Here is an 18,260-nt window from a genome sequence, read left to right as displayed (position 1 = left end):
AGCATTTAATATCATCCATAATTACAAGCAGAAATTGACACTTCTGTAGCGATGAAATGGATCATACATATCCTAACATAGGCAAAGACATTCATTCACTCACAATAAAGTTTTATAGAGCAAGGGACCATAGCCAACAATTATGCAAGCCAAGAAAGATGATTAATCAAATGTACAGAAACATTTATCATTTTCCCTCTACTTAAAAGAACTTTAGCTTGCTCATTTACAACTTCAATCACCTCACCATCCACCCATGCCAACTCTATGTCCTCAATCCACACCTTTAACCCAGCAACTATGTTTCTTTCTGTTGCCTGTTAAAATAAAGCTCAAAGAGAACATCATTTTAGGAAGAAAACAAACCATGCACATCCATTATTGCCTATACATTTCTAGAAAACAAAAAATTGTAATTGGATGTATTTGACAAGTGTAGAAAAAGATTCTCCATGAATCATTTGCTTTTATATATGACTAACAAAACCTTCCATGACATTTCTATATTTTTTATTGATCACCAATTAACAACCTAGATCTCCACAGAGATTAAGAAACTAGTCTTCCTTACGTGCGGGGCACCATATTTCTACCACAACCATATTAAGAAACATGAATGTAAGTTTTCAATATATTGTTGGTTTTAAAACTATCTTGGATATACATTAAAATGGTTTGTGATTGACAAGGGCATCTATTGTAAATGGTAAGTTCAATATAAATCAGCAACTAAGAACATGAAACAAAAAGAAAAGTACAAACTAAAAGCATATGATTTAAAGACAAGAGAAAGGAGAGAGGAATTGCAACCCTCCAATGGAAACTCCCAATGTGCCACTTCAGTCCACTGCTCAAACCTGCACACACACATGAGGAAAAGCTTGTGGTTTTTTGTTTAAGAAGCATGCCAAAGTCAAACCAATGTTTTGGTGATTCCAAATCCATGGAAGCCAAGATAAAGATGATTAGATAAACAATTATAGATATGAGAAGAAAAGATAAAGGCACTATGATATGCTTATTCAAATCTACAAGAGTTAGTGCAAGGATAACTCCCCTCCAAAGCCAAAATGTCAAAGCTTGTTGGAATAAAGGTCAATATGTGTTACTATGCAATGAAGGCAACGATGCAAGATGAACAAAGAGTTATGAAAACTACACAAAATGGTCAAGAAAGTTGCAGAGATAACTCCAAAAACAATTTGAATAACCAAGAAGCCTGAAAATGGGAGCAAATGGAGGTTTTAAATAACCCAAAGGATTCTCAACATTGGTGGCCTGCCAAAGAAGGCATTACACTGGCAAAGACAGCAGGTGCAACACTCAATGGCCTCCTTCACTATGAAGGTTCACAGGAACAATGCGCACTAAACATCTATGTAGTGCACATGTGTGCTTGATCAAATCAGTCTACATGTTGAGGAATTTGAACAGAAAACAATGATTAGTTAAGCAAGATGAGGTGGACACATAGTTCAAGATTGGATTTGATGAAATCATAGAAATGTTACCACAAGCACAAAAAACCTTGAGAACTGTCTAAATGTCTTTTTAAAATAAATTGCAAACTTTAAAATTTGCTTTTGGATACCATTCGAACCCTAATTTAAGGAGGTTGCCATCAAGTTCCCTCAACTTGATCAGATTTTGACATCATGTCTTGATTGAACGCTGCGAAAACTCTATCTCAGCGCTTCATGAGCATCGTTTTTGTTCTCTTAATAAATCAAGAAAATGATGTGTGCCTGCTGCATTTGCTGCTAACCAGGGTGTCTACTATAATGAGATATAGCGATATGGTATATCTCTATCTGCCCAATATTGCTCTTGGTCCTTTAATGAAGTTACCTGCAAAGTTCATGTATGTCATGTATGCACACCTTGGAGAAAGATAATGGAAGTGAAAACCTTGCAAAGGTTCAGTTTGATCTTTTGGTTAAGCATCCATATCCACAGTGAAAAAAGCACGCAATCCATAAACAAAGAAAATTTGATCTAGGATACAGAAATCCATCACCAAATTAGATAGAATCAGATCTTTAAAAACTTTGTTTTATATGAAGTTCAAATTTTACTATACTGAGGTTCTAAAAATATGTATACCTCCTGTAAAAAGTCTGTTGTACCCTTTCATTCAGGGCATTTAAATCCACAACTTTCAAAAACTCAAGCACGTTTTCTCATGGTCCATAATAGACAATTTGCCTTTCTGAAAGGAGCATAATGTCATCAAATAATTCATACGTTTCTAGAGCAGGTTGAAGCAAAGACATGAGAATAGTTGCATTCATATGGGTACAAAATTGCTACAGGCACTTCATGATTTGATACATTGTAGAACTGTCTAGACCTGTGGATATTTCGTCCATCAAAAGAGTAGCTGTTGGCCCAACAATCATCTCGGCTACAATCAAACAAGATTTAATTTTTTTTTTAGAGATTGCAGTCTGAAACAGAGAAAAACATTGGAAGTTACAATTGAGTACACTGCTTGAGGTGCATACCAATTGTAACACGTTTCTTCTGTCCACCAGAAACTCCCCTAAACATTTCATCTCCTACAATAGTATCTGCACAAACATCCAAACCAAGAATTTGTTTCCAAATTGGCATTAGTTAAAAGCAATCCTGTATTTCTTAACTTGGAAAATTAGGTCTTATATTCCGAGTCAGTAAGGATAACAACAAGGTCACCGAGAGACGGGGAGACTTCAAGGTCTCCGGTACTGGTACTGGTACCGGTACGACAATTTTTCAAATAGGAGACGGGGGTACTTGGAGACGGCAATTTTTTTTTAAAAAAAATTTAATAGTTTAAAGAGTCTAATACTAAAAGTAAATACAAGATTTGAAAATAGTAATACTGTAAGGCTAAAGTAAATAATAATAGTAATGTCACATTAAAAATTAAAATAGACTCATAGAGTCAAAGATTTCAAAACTCACATGATCACAATATTGTATCTCATAGACATATTTGTTTTTTGAATATTACTTATGATCACCATCATATCAGATTGATAATCGCTGAGATTATCATTACATATTCAAATTTTAAATTCAAAAAAGTATAGTTTGATGCTGAATTGCCGATATGCAAACAAAAATGAACACTTTGTACAATAAACAAAAAACAAAAATATATCTAGTATTAGTATGTTGATGGTACTATCATCTACTCCACAAGCTTGTGATCATCCATCTCAAGGTCTTCAGCTATCATGCTCTCCAAAAAATCATCTCTCCAAAAATATTTTAAATGATTTAATCATTTAAATTGTTGAATAAAAATAATTTTTAAAAAGTGTTTCTAATGTTTTTAAAGTTATTAATTTATTAAATAAAATATATTAAATGATTTAATCATTTAAATTGTCAGTGGTCTTAATTTTTGTATTAAAAACATTCAAATGAGGGCTAAAATATATAAAATTATTTAATATTATATTTTACATTTATATTTTACCAGGAGACTTTGGGGAGACTTCACTTTTTGGATTAGGAGACGGGGAGACTTCAGGAGACTTCGTCATGAAGTCTCAAACCTTTTTTGAGGTCTCCAGAGACGTGAAAAGTCTCTAAGACGCGTCTCGGTCTCCGAGACGCAACATTTAGGGGGGAGACGGGTCTCCCAGTAACCATGCATAACAACAATTAACTAGGTCAAACACGTGCTACCTATAGAATAATATTTTTCTATTCTGACTTGGTAAGGAGAGCAAGAATAAGTTTATATGATATTAATCCAGTCATAATATGCTTGAAGGATTCTGGATTTAGAGTTAAACTGTGTATCTTAATCAATTTTTAGATCATACTTTATGATCTATTATCAGGATTGAATCAATTTTTAGATCATTCTTTATGATCTATTATTGGAATAGTGAACTAGAAAAGAGAAGTGAATCTACACCAACTAAAAGTGTCTTTGAGAATTTACACTCCAAATATTGGGAGGACTACAAGTTGTTTCTATAAGGCCCCATGTGCTTTTTTAGCTACATTTATAATGTTTGTTCGCTTTTAATTGAGTAAAGGAAAAAGTGAGCTGGAAAATAGTCTTAATCAAGCCATCAATGAAGCTAAACAACTAAAGGAAAAACTAGGTGAAGAAAGGAGCTTGTGGGATATATGTAAGGGAGAATTTGAAGTTACAGTTGCAAAACTGCAAAAGGCTTAAAGTATACTAGACTGTGATCTATATAATGTGAGATGATCACAAATGTCAAAATACTGTGATGTTACCAAGGAAATTTTATTGATAATCAAGAGAAGATTGATTATAGGGTTTCGACAACTCTCTTACAAAGTATTGATCTGTCTTCTGTCTGATTTATGAAGTTTAGGTTGGGAAAATTAATATTGTTTCAAGAAACTGTATGAGTATAGGTGGCAATAGACTCAGAATTGAGCATTTCTCTTGTGAAGTTACACACAAGAATACCACCAAATCTAACTTAAGAAGGGGTAGCTTGCCTTGTTTTTTGATTTATAAAACATAGATATATGGTATATAGTAGACTCCAGGAATTAGAACCTCAACCTCTCCCCAAGATTTCACTAAATTACAGACAAGGAAATTGAAAATGTTGTATTTTGTAATATGTAATTTATAAATAATGATGATGATTTTCAAAGGCAGCACTAATAAATTCATAGTACTTCTCAGATATCTATTTTATTAGCTTTCCACATGACAATGTGATTTTCTACTTAATTTGTATCAAGTATTCGTATTTAATAGGAAACACTTTTGTACACATTTATGGACTCATTGGATACATTTTTTATCACTGAAATTATCAAGACAATGTGTTTCTAAAAAACTTTAACAATTTTTTGAATTGTTGAATGACATTTTTGGGGTCTCTCAAGTCTGGCAAGTCAAAGTTTGCCAACTACGGATATATGACAATGAAAGTGTCTGTTATCTAATAATTTCCAATTCCCGATACTTGTATAAGGAATTTGGAATTATTAAAAACCCCTATACAAGTATAGGGTATTCGTAATTATTTAAAATCCTTATACAAGTATAGGGAATTCAAAATTATTTCAAATCATCTTGCAAAAAACTATTTGCAAAGTTATGTTACAATCTAATTAGATGAAAGAAATGCCACTTTGTGAGCCATTTCTTGCTAGAGGATGCTGATAGACTTAACAAGCATCAATCCTAGGAGCAAGGCTCATCGTTGTTGCCATAGCTCTTACCATGGTAATGATATTCACAATTTTCAAATTTTGTTTTTGCACAAACTAGAGTGTGACTTACCTATTGGCCATAGGCTTGCTTAGGAGTCCTCTGCACCAACTAAATTAGTTTCTCTGTAAAATTGGATTTAATTTTTTCTTCAATTTCAGATGGCAAAGTCATTCATAGAACTATTTCCAAAAGTTCCATCTATGTTAATCCGAGGGCCTAGAACTATGCAATAACCAAAAAAGATTTGAAAACATCTTTTAAAGGGGAAAATGAATTATAATGAGCCAACAAATGAGAGAAAAATAAAATAGAACTAATCTATAAAGTATAAACCAACCTGAATTAGACTAAGGAGACCCCATTATACTTGTATTGCTAGTTAGCAGCATTTACAGCTTTGGTATCAATTAGAAAACTATATTATTAAAACAAGATAGAAATGGGTAGGAAAGTAGCAAATACCTAGTAGGAAAGAAGAAAATTCAACAAAAAACAGTATGATGACTAACTACTTTAAAGAATAAAGACTTTAATTTATTTGCATACTACATATGATAAGTGCTCATTGATCAACACCCAACATTATCTAATTTCATTCTGGACTTGACCTAAACATCATAAACTTTGAAACCGTAAACAAGTATAACGGCAATCCTAACCGCTGGTCTGAGCAGAGCACATAAAAATTTGCTAGTATGAACAATCATGCATTTCAAACAACAATCATACTTGTGCTCAATTCAATTCCCAAGCTTACCACGTAATTCATAAATAAAGAAAGATGTCATTGGAGAAAGGAAACATTGTTCATTTACTTGTAAGGACAGCAGTCCTTCAAAACACACAGAAAGTGCACTTTTCAAGGTTAACCAATTACTATGGAGGAAAGCCAAATCATTATCAACGTGTGCCAGTTAAATCAAAGCATACTAAATGAAAGATCAGATATTAATCAAAATGCACCATAACTAGGATGAGAGAAACTTTAGTAAACAAATCTGATTTCTTGCAACAGCTTCCAGCAATGCATCTTTTTCCTTGTAAGAAGGGAGGCTTCTTCGGAATTTTAGCATCTTGTGGCCTTTCGGCGTTTCCTGTATAACAAAATGATTTAATTCATCTTTCCACAATATAACCTTCTCATTTGTCGCTTTCATATTATTCCATGTTCCAGGTTATGCTATAATAATACCCGAAAATACTGTATATTGAAATTGATAGGTACAATCATCTTCTATTTAAAAATCAGCATAAAACCTAAAAATATTGTATGTCAAACTTAATAGATGGTATCATATTCTATTTAAAACCCACAATCATTATTACATTTTTCAAAAAAACTATTAGTTCTGAGCTGATAGATTGGACCCCAAAAAAAGAGCTTATTAATTATAAGCCTACTTTGCCATAAAACAATGTGTGCAATGATAAGTCAAAACATAATTTAGGAAAAAAGAGCTAATGAACAAGCTATTGCAAAAGTTAGTGACATGCTCTTTTGTCACTTCATTGCAAAAGTCATTTTAAAGGATTGCAACATTTGCAATGCTAAACCAAAGCACAACTTAGGTAATAGAACCAATGGACAAGGTATTAGAAGAATTATCAATCCGTTATTTTCTCACTTCATTGCAGAGATCATAGAAAGGATTGTATTGCCTTCATGGTCAAAGGCATATGAATAAGAAAAAGAAGAAATTAAGCAAGAAATCAGTAACTGGTTAAGAAGTATAATTTTCATAATTTGTTTTGGAATGCAAAAAAGAAACACTTCTACAACCTTGTGAATGTTAACAAACTTACAAGTTGTTACTTTAACATCTGATTTGCAAATTACATTTATTTGATTTTCAAGTAAAATGACACTGAAACCTGCGAGGCTCACTACTTACTTTGAATTTCAATACTCCTACGTGAATGCTTTCAAGGACAGTCTTCCTAGACATTTTCCATGCATCTTGCTCCAAAAGGCCATCTTCATTACAACTCAGGCTGTCCTTTGTCCCATATTTATGAGCATCAGGAAACAAGTGTCGATTGTTCTGTTTACTAACATGATGTTGTCGAAGAAGATTCTCGACTCATTTTTGCAGTCCAAGAGGAGATTCATGAGCTTTCCTTCTTCATTCGGTGGCAGAAGGTTTGTAGCTACCATGATGTTCTGTCCCACAGCTTTCTTCAGGCAGGAAACATGAAAAATGTTATGAATACGGCTCCCCTCTAGAAGTTCCAACTCATAGGTGACTTCAGCGATGCGGCACACTACACGATAAGAGCCATCAAACCGTGGCTTCAGTTTTTCTTTTCCCATTTCCTTCAATGAGTATTGTTGATATGCCTGGAGCCTGAGGTATACCAAGTCTCCTACTTCAAAACTCCTCTATTTGGTGTTTGTCGACGTACATCTTTTGTTGATCCTGTGCTCGTTGTAAGTTTTCCTTCAAGTATCCTAGGATGTCCTCTCCCTCCTTAAGCCAGTCCCTCGCCCTTGGTGCATGACTATCTCCTAGAACTATGTCGATGAAGCAGAGGGGTTCATACCCATATAGAACTTTGAATGGTTCCATCCTAATGGACATGTGGTACATGGTATTGTAACAATATTCCCCTAGATGTATCCATTTGACCCACGCCCGTTATTGTGACGAAATGTTGTTTCGAAGGTAACCATCAAGCCACTTGTTCACAATCTTTGTTTGTCCATTTGTCTGAGGGTGGCAATTAGTACTTGGTGACAATTTTGTCCTTTCCAACCGAAACAATTCTGTCCAAAAGATACTGATGAATTGCCCATCCCAATCACTAACAATGTTTCGACGTAACCTATGCAGATGAAAGATTTCTCTAAAACACAAATCGGGAACTTTTGTGGCCTAAAAATCTGAGGAAATGGAGAAGAAATGTGTGTACTTTGTCAATCTGTCAACCACCACAAAGATACCATCTTTTCTATTCACCTTGGGAATTTCGGTTATGAAATCCATCAAGATACTTTAACACATGTTCTGGAATTGACAGAGGTTGCAGTAACTCAACAAGTAGAGTATGCTCGGATTTGTTCTGCTAGTAGACCGCACACTCTCCTACACACTACAATATGTCTCCTTTTAAGTCCATTCCATGAAAACCTCTCCTTGAGACGTCTATATGTTTTGAGAAAGCCAGGGTGTCCTACCAAGGGTGAGTCGTGTACCTCCTTCAAGATTTTCTGCTTCAATTTGGATTCCAGCACTAAAAATATTTGATTCTTATAATGATATCATCCACCACTTTGTACTAACCATCCTAGGTGTTGCCATCCATTAGGTCATAGGCAAATGTGTTTTTGGAATATTCCACCAGCAAATGTGCTTTTCAGTCAGCAAAAGTCTAGGTTAGTAAGCAGACGGCAGATTTCCTGGACAAAGCATTTGCAACCACATTGTTCTTTCCTTTCACATATTCAATGTCAAAATCAAAAGTCTGAACCTTGCTTACCCATTTTTGTTGCCTCTCGTTCAAGTCTCATTGCTCCAAAAAATATCTCAAACCATTACGATCTGTATGAACGAAAAACTTGGCACCCACCAGATACTATTGGAACTTGGTTAGCGCATGTACAATGGCCAAAATCTCTTTCTTGTAGATGGAATATAAGCATTTTGTTTGTATAAGTTTCCTACTCTAATAAGCTATGAGGTGTCTATCTTGCATCAGTACTACGCTAATGCCTTCTCCGGATCTGTCATACTCCATAATGAACAGTTGAGTGAAATCAAGTAAAGCAAGCACATGACAAGTGCTTATTGCTTTCTTCAGCTTATCAAAACTGAGTTGTGCCTTTTCATTCCACTAGGACCCCTTTCTTGTCAAATCTGTTAGTGGTTTGTTGAGTTGAGAGAAACCCTTTACTAACGTCCGGTAATAACTGCACAATCCAAAAAATCCTCACAACTCCGTGAGTGATTTTGGAGGAGGCCAAACAAGGATAGCCTAAATCTTCTCCTAATGAACTTGAATGCCATATTTACTGACAACACGTCCCAAGTACAATATTTCTATCATACCAAATTCACACTTGGATTGCTTGGCGAACAAAGACTAATCCTTCATGATCCTTAGGATTTCATCCAGATTCTTCAGGTGCTCTTCCCATCTCCTACTATAAATAAGAATGTCATCAAAAAATACCAATAAGTACTTACGCAATTGTTTGTTAAAGATGCGATTCATGCATGATCGGAATGTAGTAGGTGCATTCGTTAATCCGAATGGTATGATGAGGAACTCATAATGTCTGTAGTGACAACAAAAAGCCATTTTTTCCACGTCTTTTTCCCTCATGTAGATCATACGGTATCCGGAATGGAGATCTATTTTCGAAAAATACACTACGCCATGTAATTCATCCAGCAACTCATCTCCCTTAGAATGGCATATCTATCATTTATTGTTTTTTTGTTCAACGCAAGGTAATCCACACACATGTGCATCGTCCCATCCTTTTTTTTGACCAATACCACTGATGACATGGAAGGGCTCGAACTGGGACGGATCCATCCTCTTTCTAGTAGCTTGAATCGTCTTTTCGATCTCATCTTTGAATTTCTTGGGATGGCGGTAAGGTGTGGTTATGACTGGAGATCATTATCCTGGGGAGGTGTGTGTTGCCCTTTTATAGGTTCTACCAAGAAAAACTAGTATGCAGCCCAAGCAACGTCATCACGCCGAAAAATTTCCTCCATCCAATGTGCAAAAACTTCCTTCAGACCCTCATTTGCCATTCTACAGATTCTGCCCGCATTGCTACCTAAATCACCCTATTTTGGTCATAATGCTGAAATCGTTTGTCTTAATTCCTTCTCAATTGCTCAAAATATGCCTCGCAATATGACTGTATTTTCTTGTTGATTGAAACTCATACTCTTGTTTCTTTTAGATCACCAATTCACTCTGTATTTATCCTTTGCACTTTTATTTTCATATTCACATTCCTATCTTTAAAAGCTTGCTGATCAATCCTTGAGTCCACTTGTAGCTTGCTGCCTATTTTGCTTATTCTGGAAAATATATCTCGTGCCATGTTTTGCTTGTATACTTGTAAAGCTCCAATTCCTCCATGATTCGATTAAAAGGTTTCATACTTGTAACATATGTATGTCCCTTTCACAATCTTCTCGTGTCTTCAAACCTTCGTCATCGGCACAGAGTTATCTTCAGCATTTAGAAAACTAAAACTTCTCAAAAATTTAGAGAACTACCAAACTAAAAAACTGAAAATCGTTGCTGAAATAAACACACCTCACCACACCAATCTGAAACTAAAATTGAAAACTAAAAATTGAATCAAATTTGTTAGTTGCCATAGGATCCTATAGCTGTTCGTTTTGATAACCAGGATGGAGTTGTATCACAACAAAGTGATAAATCTTGTTTCATTTTATGATCTCTTTTCTATGGCATAACAACTATATCGTGGTTGTGAGGAGTAATAGCTATTGGCTGTTATGACATCTTGCAAGTTTGACTGAGAAATCTATTGAAAACAACTATAAAACTTCAACTGCTAAACTTGAATCTGTACCTTACATCATAACAGCAATCTGGTGTGTCATTTAAGATTGTATTAGGGTGATATACCAATTGTCGTGGAGTGACTATACCTCCTATTTTTTAGTGTTCTCATATTTTTATACAATGGTATATCACTCTAGTATGATGTTGGAGAATACATCATATTACTATTGTGCATCAAGATACTATTCAAGTCAACTATAATTGAAAATCAGAATTTATACTCGTTTTTTCTAAGAGTATTTCAAAAGAATTTGTACCAACAATTTGCCTGAATGTTCTCTAATTTCCTTATAGTTGAATGGCTGAATACTATACCATGTCATCATGAACCTATTATGAACCCATGGAGTATGTATGATTCAAGGCATCAGAATTCATTCCATGCTTAGTGTGATATGTACCTCATCTATTGATGGCAGATTGATAATGATTTGTTGTAGTTTCTAGTTTTATTACTAATAACTAGCAACTAACACGTTGAAATTTGAATTTGAATGTGCTGAAACAACACTTATTGAAATCTGAAAACTAAATCACACCTCTACTCTACTGTGCCAAAGCACTTATTGCAATCTGAAAAATACCTCAAAAGCATCGCTTGAGGTGAATCCCGCTAACCGGAATTTTTAACTCCTCTCCTTCAAGTGTAGATAGATAAAAAGCATTGTGTGGTGTACTACCCGTTATGATATACGAACCAGCCCACATGGCATCAAATTTTGTATGCTTTCCAGGTCTACTTTTCAATTCATCCCATTTTAATACTATGTCTCCCAGCTGAAAATCTTTTGGAGATGCTTTCTTATCAAACGTCCTCTTCATTTGAGCTTGATGAAGCTCAATCTTTTGCAAAGCACCTCTTCGTTTCTCTTCTAATTCGATGAGTTGAGCTAGCCTTATAGTCATAGGCTCTTCATCAATCATGTCTAACTAATGCATAAAATCTAATGCTAGAAACTCAACTGAGACAGGTAATCTAGCTTCTTTAACATAGACCAGCGTATAAGGACACATAACAGTTGATCTTTTAGGAGTTATTCTATCAGACCACAGTGCTGATTTCAACATTTCATGCCAAGAAGTTGATTCCCTTCTAATGTCTTCTTTGTAATACGAATCAAATTCTTGTTAGTGGATTTAGCTTGTCCATTACCCTGTAGGTAGTGATTTGATGAAGCATTCAAATACACGCCCTTCCTGATAGCCCACTCTGCAATTTTGTTTCCTACGAATGCAAGTGTGTTATCTGAAATAATTGAATCTGGTACACCAAATCTGCATACTAAATCTTCATAGAAATTTAAAACAACGGTTTCATTCACATCTCTAAGAGCTACCGCTTCAGTCCACTTTGTAAAATAATCGATGGCTGTTAATACCCACTTATGACCTGCACCTAATGGTGGGTTAATGACACCAATAAAGACTAGACCCTATTTCATAAATGGCTAGTCCACCTGAATAGGTTGTAAGGGCAGCACTACAATTTTATTTTGACCTACAGAAATTGAACATTGCTTGCATTTTCTTACTCAAAAATGTGCGTCCTTAAACACACCTGGCCAATAATAGCATGCCTTCATCACCTTAAGAGTTGTAGCTCTTGGTGAGAAGTGACCTCCAGCTAGCCCTTAATGAAATTGCTGTAAAATATGTTCAATCTGATCTAGTTTAATACATCTCAGCAACACACCTTGCAAATCTTTCTTGAATAAAATACCTTACCATTCATTAAACAATAAGGAATGGCTTGCAATCTATAATACCTTCGTTTTGACCTTTCCAAACCTTGAGGACAGCATCCTGTTTGCAAGAAATTTATCATATCGTCCACCCAATCATTTTGCATATTGTGGACAAAAGGCTCTTCATCATCTAATAAGGCCAAAACAGCATCATCATCATCATGAATTAAATCATTATTTTCATTTCCAACAAGTTGTTTCCATAAACCTTTGCCTCTAACCAGCTTGGTTACATTGATTTCAATGTCATATTCTATGGCTTTTGTGGTCCAACCTGCTCTTTTAGTATTCAAATCTTTGTTGAGCAAGAAATCTTTAACAGAAGGGTGAGCAACCATTAGTTTGATCTTATTATTTGAAAGCATATGTCTGAACTTTTTCAAATTTCTTATAATAGCAAGAACATGCTTTTGAACGAAAGTATAATGCAGTTCATAATCCTTAAGTCCTTGACTGGAAAACGCTAATGGCTGTTCAAAACCCTCATCTGGTGGCAATGGAATCAATGTTCCCATAGGCATATAATATAAAATCTCTTGAAAAATTTGAATATAACAATGTAGAAGCAGCAGCCAATGCTTCTTTTATCAGCTCAAAACTACATTTACCTTCTTTTGTCCAGCTAAAAACCATACCTTTTCTTATCATAGCTGTTAATGGCATTAATAATTTGGCAATATTCGAAATAAATCTCCTCACAAAGTTAATTCTACCTAGGAAATGTTGAAGTCCCTTTTTATGTGTTGGAAGTGGTAAAGCAAGAATTGCACTCTTTTAGATTCAATAGTAATACCTTCTTTAGAAACAATGAATCCTAACAGTTTACCTTCACGAACAGAAAAAACACTTTTCTTTGAATTCAAAGATATGCCATATTTCCTACATCTCTCAAATATTACCTTTAAATGCTGAAAATAATCTGTCGCATTTTTTGAAAAAACAATAATGTTATCAAGATAAAAAAGCACAAACCTGTACATTAAATTTAGGAAAGCCTTATCCATTGCTTTCTAAAAGGTTGCACCCACATTTGAAAAACCAAATGGCATCTTCTGATAAGCCATAGTTCCCCACTTGGTAGTAAATGTTGTTTTACCTCTATCCTCGACCAAAATCTGATTATAACCAGAGAAATCATTTGTTCAGCCCGTGGCGAACAGGAAAGAAAACATGTAATCAATGCAAAATACTATTCATTATCAAATGTTTTTTCATACACAACAATGATATTCTGTACAATGATAATGATGCTGATAATGATGCCAAATACATAAGTGTTCACAGCATTTATAATGTTTGAAATGGTGTCAATGAAATTACACAACAATCGCTGCACCGATAACTGTCTAACTACCCCTTTTGTCGGACATCATCCCCCCCAAAAAAGAAAAGTCGTCTTCAAGCGACTTCAAAAACTAACAAAATAGGAGAATACAACATAGAAACAATATAAAGTAGGGAAGAGGTGGCGTCCCTGAAGTGCTCTGTTTTTGGCACAACTCATACACAATCCATGCAAATGTGTAAATCCTTCTGAGTTCACGTATTAACCTGTACTGCCTGCTTCAAAAGAAACGTTGCATCCATGGCTTGAGCCTTAACTCTCTGTAATTCTTGCTCGGCCGCTTGTAGTCTATGTTTAGCCACCTCTTTGTCCTGCAAAAGTGTTGTGCACTCGACTGCCCATGCTGCCTACTGGCTAACCAAGTTAGCGGCTAGCTTCTCAACTGTCACAAATCTCTCAACTACAATCCTCTCTGATGCCCTGTCCGCCTATGAGCATAATAGACGCCTTTATATAACCCCACTATCTCGTGCCAGCTTCTCCATCGGAGTGTTGTACTATCCTAGCTCAGGCTCTGTAGCCCAATCATCCAACATCGTTAGTGTCTCCACTGCTAGCCATCCCTTGGCCTCAAAACTAGAGCTAAAATGCTCAGGACAAACCCCCCGAATATAAGCTCAAATCAAATGTAACTCCCTCCTACGAGTCAAAGCCTGGCATGCAATGATGTGTCCTTTCTCCATCACAACCTACATAGCTTTTAGATATGTCTTGCATCTATCCTCATCCAACCCATAATCCTCTTTTCCCACGTCATCTAGAGTCCACTCCCCATCGATATCCATCCCTACCTCTCTTGCAGTAGCCACGTCCACATCCGGTGCTGCCTCCTCTCGAAGCGCATCCTCGGACTATGGTACTCCCACCTCCTATGGCTCTAAAATAGCAGTTGGTCCTGGGGATACCCCTCCATACCTTGGGGACTAAATGGAAGGACTAACCTCTGCAAGAATGAGTCGAAACTATTGTCGTAGGAATGCACTAGCTCTATCCATCACCTCAATTTTCTCGGGCTAACCTACCTGTGTCGGTTGAATGCTCTCATCTGGTTGTGTTGGTTGTACCAATGAAACTGGCTGGACTTGCAAAACCGACTGGATTGGCTAGGCTGGTTGGGCATTGGCCAAGAAAGAGGAAGAGATGGTGACCACAACGTCATTGCCAATCACATCTAATCGAACTTGAGGTTCTAGCTCTAACGTTGGTAACCCTACTATCTATACGGCTGGCTTTGCAGGTGCAATTGAGTTTGGCGAAAAACTCTTTGAAGGCATAACTTTTGTCGTGGCCATCGGTGGAATCACATCTGTCATGGCCATCCGTGGAATAACATTTGTCACGGCCGGCGGTGGAGTCATGACGATCGGCAGATGTCTCTGGCTGAACGGAGGAATGAGCAAAGTGGTGGCGATCAAATGCGCCGAAGTTGGGAACTGGGGCGGGGTGAAGAATGTGGACCCGCCGACCGCCGCGTCGCTGCCAACTTTTGCCGAGGTACTTTCTTCCTCAGAATCAGCTCCACTGCTCTGAGGTTTCCTTCCTTCTGCTATCTATGTCTCCGTATGCCTCCAACCCCTGTAATACCTTCTTTTGCCCGCCGCAATTCCACCCGTGTCTAAATGTCTCCAGTAGAATATTGGGGGTACTCATGGCGCCAACTTTCCCCCTCGGTGGAACCTCAAAATCATTGACTGGAACTTGAGGAAGGGCTGCCTCAAAAAACAAGCCTATGGCATAATGCGGCATGAAGAATGTCCAATGCTAGAGTGTGATAAACTCCTCTATCCTGTCGATGAGAACCGTGGCCCAATCATACACGGTACCATTAATGATACTGTTCATGAATGTAATATGCCGCAAAGCTATATCAGAGGCCTGACTTGCCCCCATCTACCTGTTTTTAATTACATCTATGATACACCTCCAATGGCCCTCTCAAATAAAATCTCTCTGCAACCCTTGGCTCTTGGCACCTTTCACCACAAACTTCATTTCCTCTAGTGTGAGGTCACGGCCTACTAATTTCACCCAATACTCCTTCCGTTCTTGTAACAACTTTCAATTCTTGGTCTCCACCTTTCGACCTCCTTGACCAGGAATGCCAAAAACCCTACTAAAATCTCGCAGTTTGAAAGACACTGTCATACGGTGCTTCTTGTAAACAAAAGTACTTGCTCTGCTATTCCTATTGTATGATTTTATCATAGTTTTTAAAACTGATTCAAATAACTTAATGGAAAATACCGAATGTTGTATTGCCCAATGTACTTGTGCTTGTACTAGAATTTGTTTGATTAAATCAGTATCTACAGTCTCTTGCCACCATTTCCGACACTCGCTATCTTTTAGCCCTTCAAACTAGACCGCCAAGTATGATAGATCAGCCTTCACTTTCTGCTTCTTACTCCTGGATGTTGTTGGCCCTACAACCCGGACCCCAGAAGCCAACACTCTCGCATTCTTTTCCATATTTGCCTTCAACTGATTTTTCCACGGCTTTCTTTTTCTTGCAGACTCAATAATAACAGTCTCTCGTTTTGTCTTTTAATGTAACCAAAAGAAACGGTTAGGGTTTACTCTCTCTCTTTTTGTCTTCTGCGGCTGTGATTCTCCGCCGACAATGGTTCCCACGGTTGAATCCCTTTCCTTCCCTGCAGATTTTCATTTTCTTTCCACTGATGATGTCCGTGCAATATGTTCCTTTCCTGTGGACTGCAGCTTCTTCCTTTTCTCCTTCAGCACTTATTCTTCTTATGACTTCCTCCTAAGGATGCTCTTCCTTTATGTCAACACTAATGCTGCTACCGTGGATTGTCTTTCTCTCCTCGACATAAAATTTTGTTCCTCCTATGGCTAACTTACTTGCGAGAACTAACCTTGGCAAAGGAAAACACTATTCGTGGCATGTATTTAAGAGACTCCTACAGCTACAATTTCTTTTTGTTTTTCAGCGTCCACAGATTCTATTTTTTCCCACCTTCCTTTACGGAAACATACCCCACGGAACACTCACTGTCCACGAAAACATGCACCCACAGGACACTTTGTATCCTCAGCCACATGTCCGCAGGACACTTGGTGTATGCGGGTATATGCGTCTGTGGGACACTTGGTTTCTGCAGAACACTCAAAATTTTATTTATCTTTATTATTATTTCTTCTTTTTTTAATTTATCTAAGTCCAATTTGACGATTATTTCTTACTTCGCCTCCTTCTCATTCCTGATAAAATTTTAACTTCGATCCATTGATGGCCTCCACAATTTCGTGCTTGTCCAAGGTCCACACTTTTATGGATCGCCGACTTGCCTCACTTTATATGGTCCTAGCTACTTAAGCTTGAATTTGTCTGGTTTTATCTCGTTACGGCCATTGTACTGCAGCACGAGTTCGCTTGGCTGAAACCTCATCCTTTTCAAATGTTTGCCATGCCACGCTTTTTGACGGGTTTGTGCCACTTATGTTGCCCATTGCGTTGTTAATTTGCATTCATCCAATTTGTTCATTTGGTAGAGGCGTTCTCGTAAACTCTCCATATCTCCCAATCTATTGTCTATTCCAATTCACAGGCTTGGGACCATAAATTCAGCCGGTACCACCACTTCTTTACCAAGCATCAACTGGAACAGCATTTGTCCCGTTGTGACTTTGAATGTGGTATGGTGGGCCCACAATGTCAAAGGCAACTTCTCCTAGTCGACCTGTTCAATGCCATAGGATTTGCATATGATGCCCACTAGAATTTTATTTGTGGCCTCCGCCTAGCCATTGGCTCGTGGATAGTAGGGACTTGACAAGAAATGAAAAATTTTGAATTCTGTTGTCAATAATTTGATCACGTGGTTGACGAAGTGACCTCTGTCACTCGTCAACAAAATAGGTATATCATATCGGGTGGATGATTTGTTCATACAAGAACTTGACTGTGTTAATTGTAAAATTATCAGGTAGTGCACGTGCTTCTACCCACCTTGTTAGATACTCTGTGGTTACCACTATGTATCGACAGCGTCGGGACCTTCTCGCCTTTAGGGGACCGACGAAGTCTAGTCCCCAATGTTCAAAAAATTCCTAGGCGTGGGACAGGTTTAATGGCATGAAGTCCCTCTTGAGTGGTTTGCCGGCTCTTTGGCATGTGTTGTTGGGCCACCATAAGCCGACAAGCAGAACCTTCCATGTTGTTGTGTCAAGTCCCACATGGCCACCTATCAGCCCTTCATGTGCTTCTCTTAGAACACCTTGCACTTCTTCCTCCATTACACATCACCGTAGTATTTGATCAAGACCCATCTTATAGAGAAGATCATTTATTAGCTGAAAAGTCCAGCTTCTTAGAACTAGTTTCTGTCGATCGCCTGGCAGCATTTCTCTCGAAAATTGGGATGTTGACAGATACTCCCCTATAGAC

This window comes from Cupressus sempervirens, chromosome 10, assembly GCF_028749045.1.
Source record: "Cupressus sempervirens isolate cs-2001-9-10 chromosome 10, ASM2874904v1, whole genome shotgun sequence".
In the NCBI taxonomy this organism is placed as follows: domain Eukaryota; kingdom Viridiplantae; phylum Streptophyta; class Pinopsida; order Cupressales; family Cupressaceae; genus Cupressus; species Cupressus sempervirens.
This window is presented reverse-complemented; position numbering follows the sequence as displayed.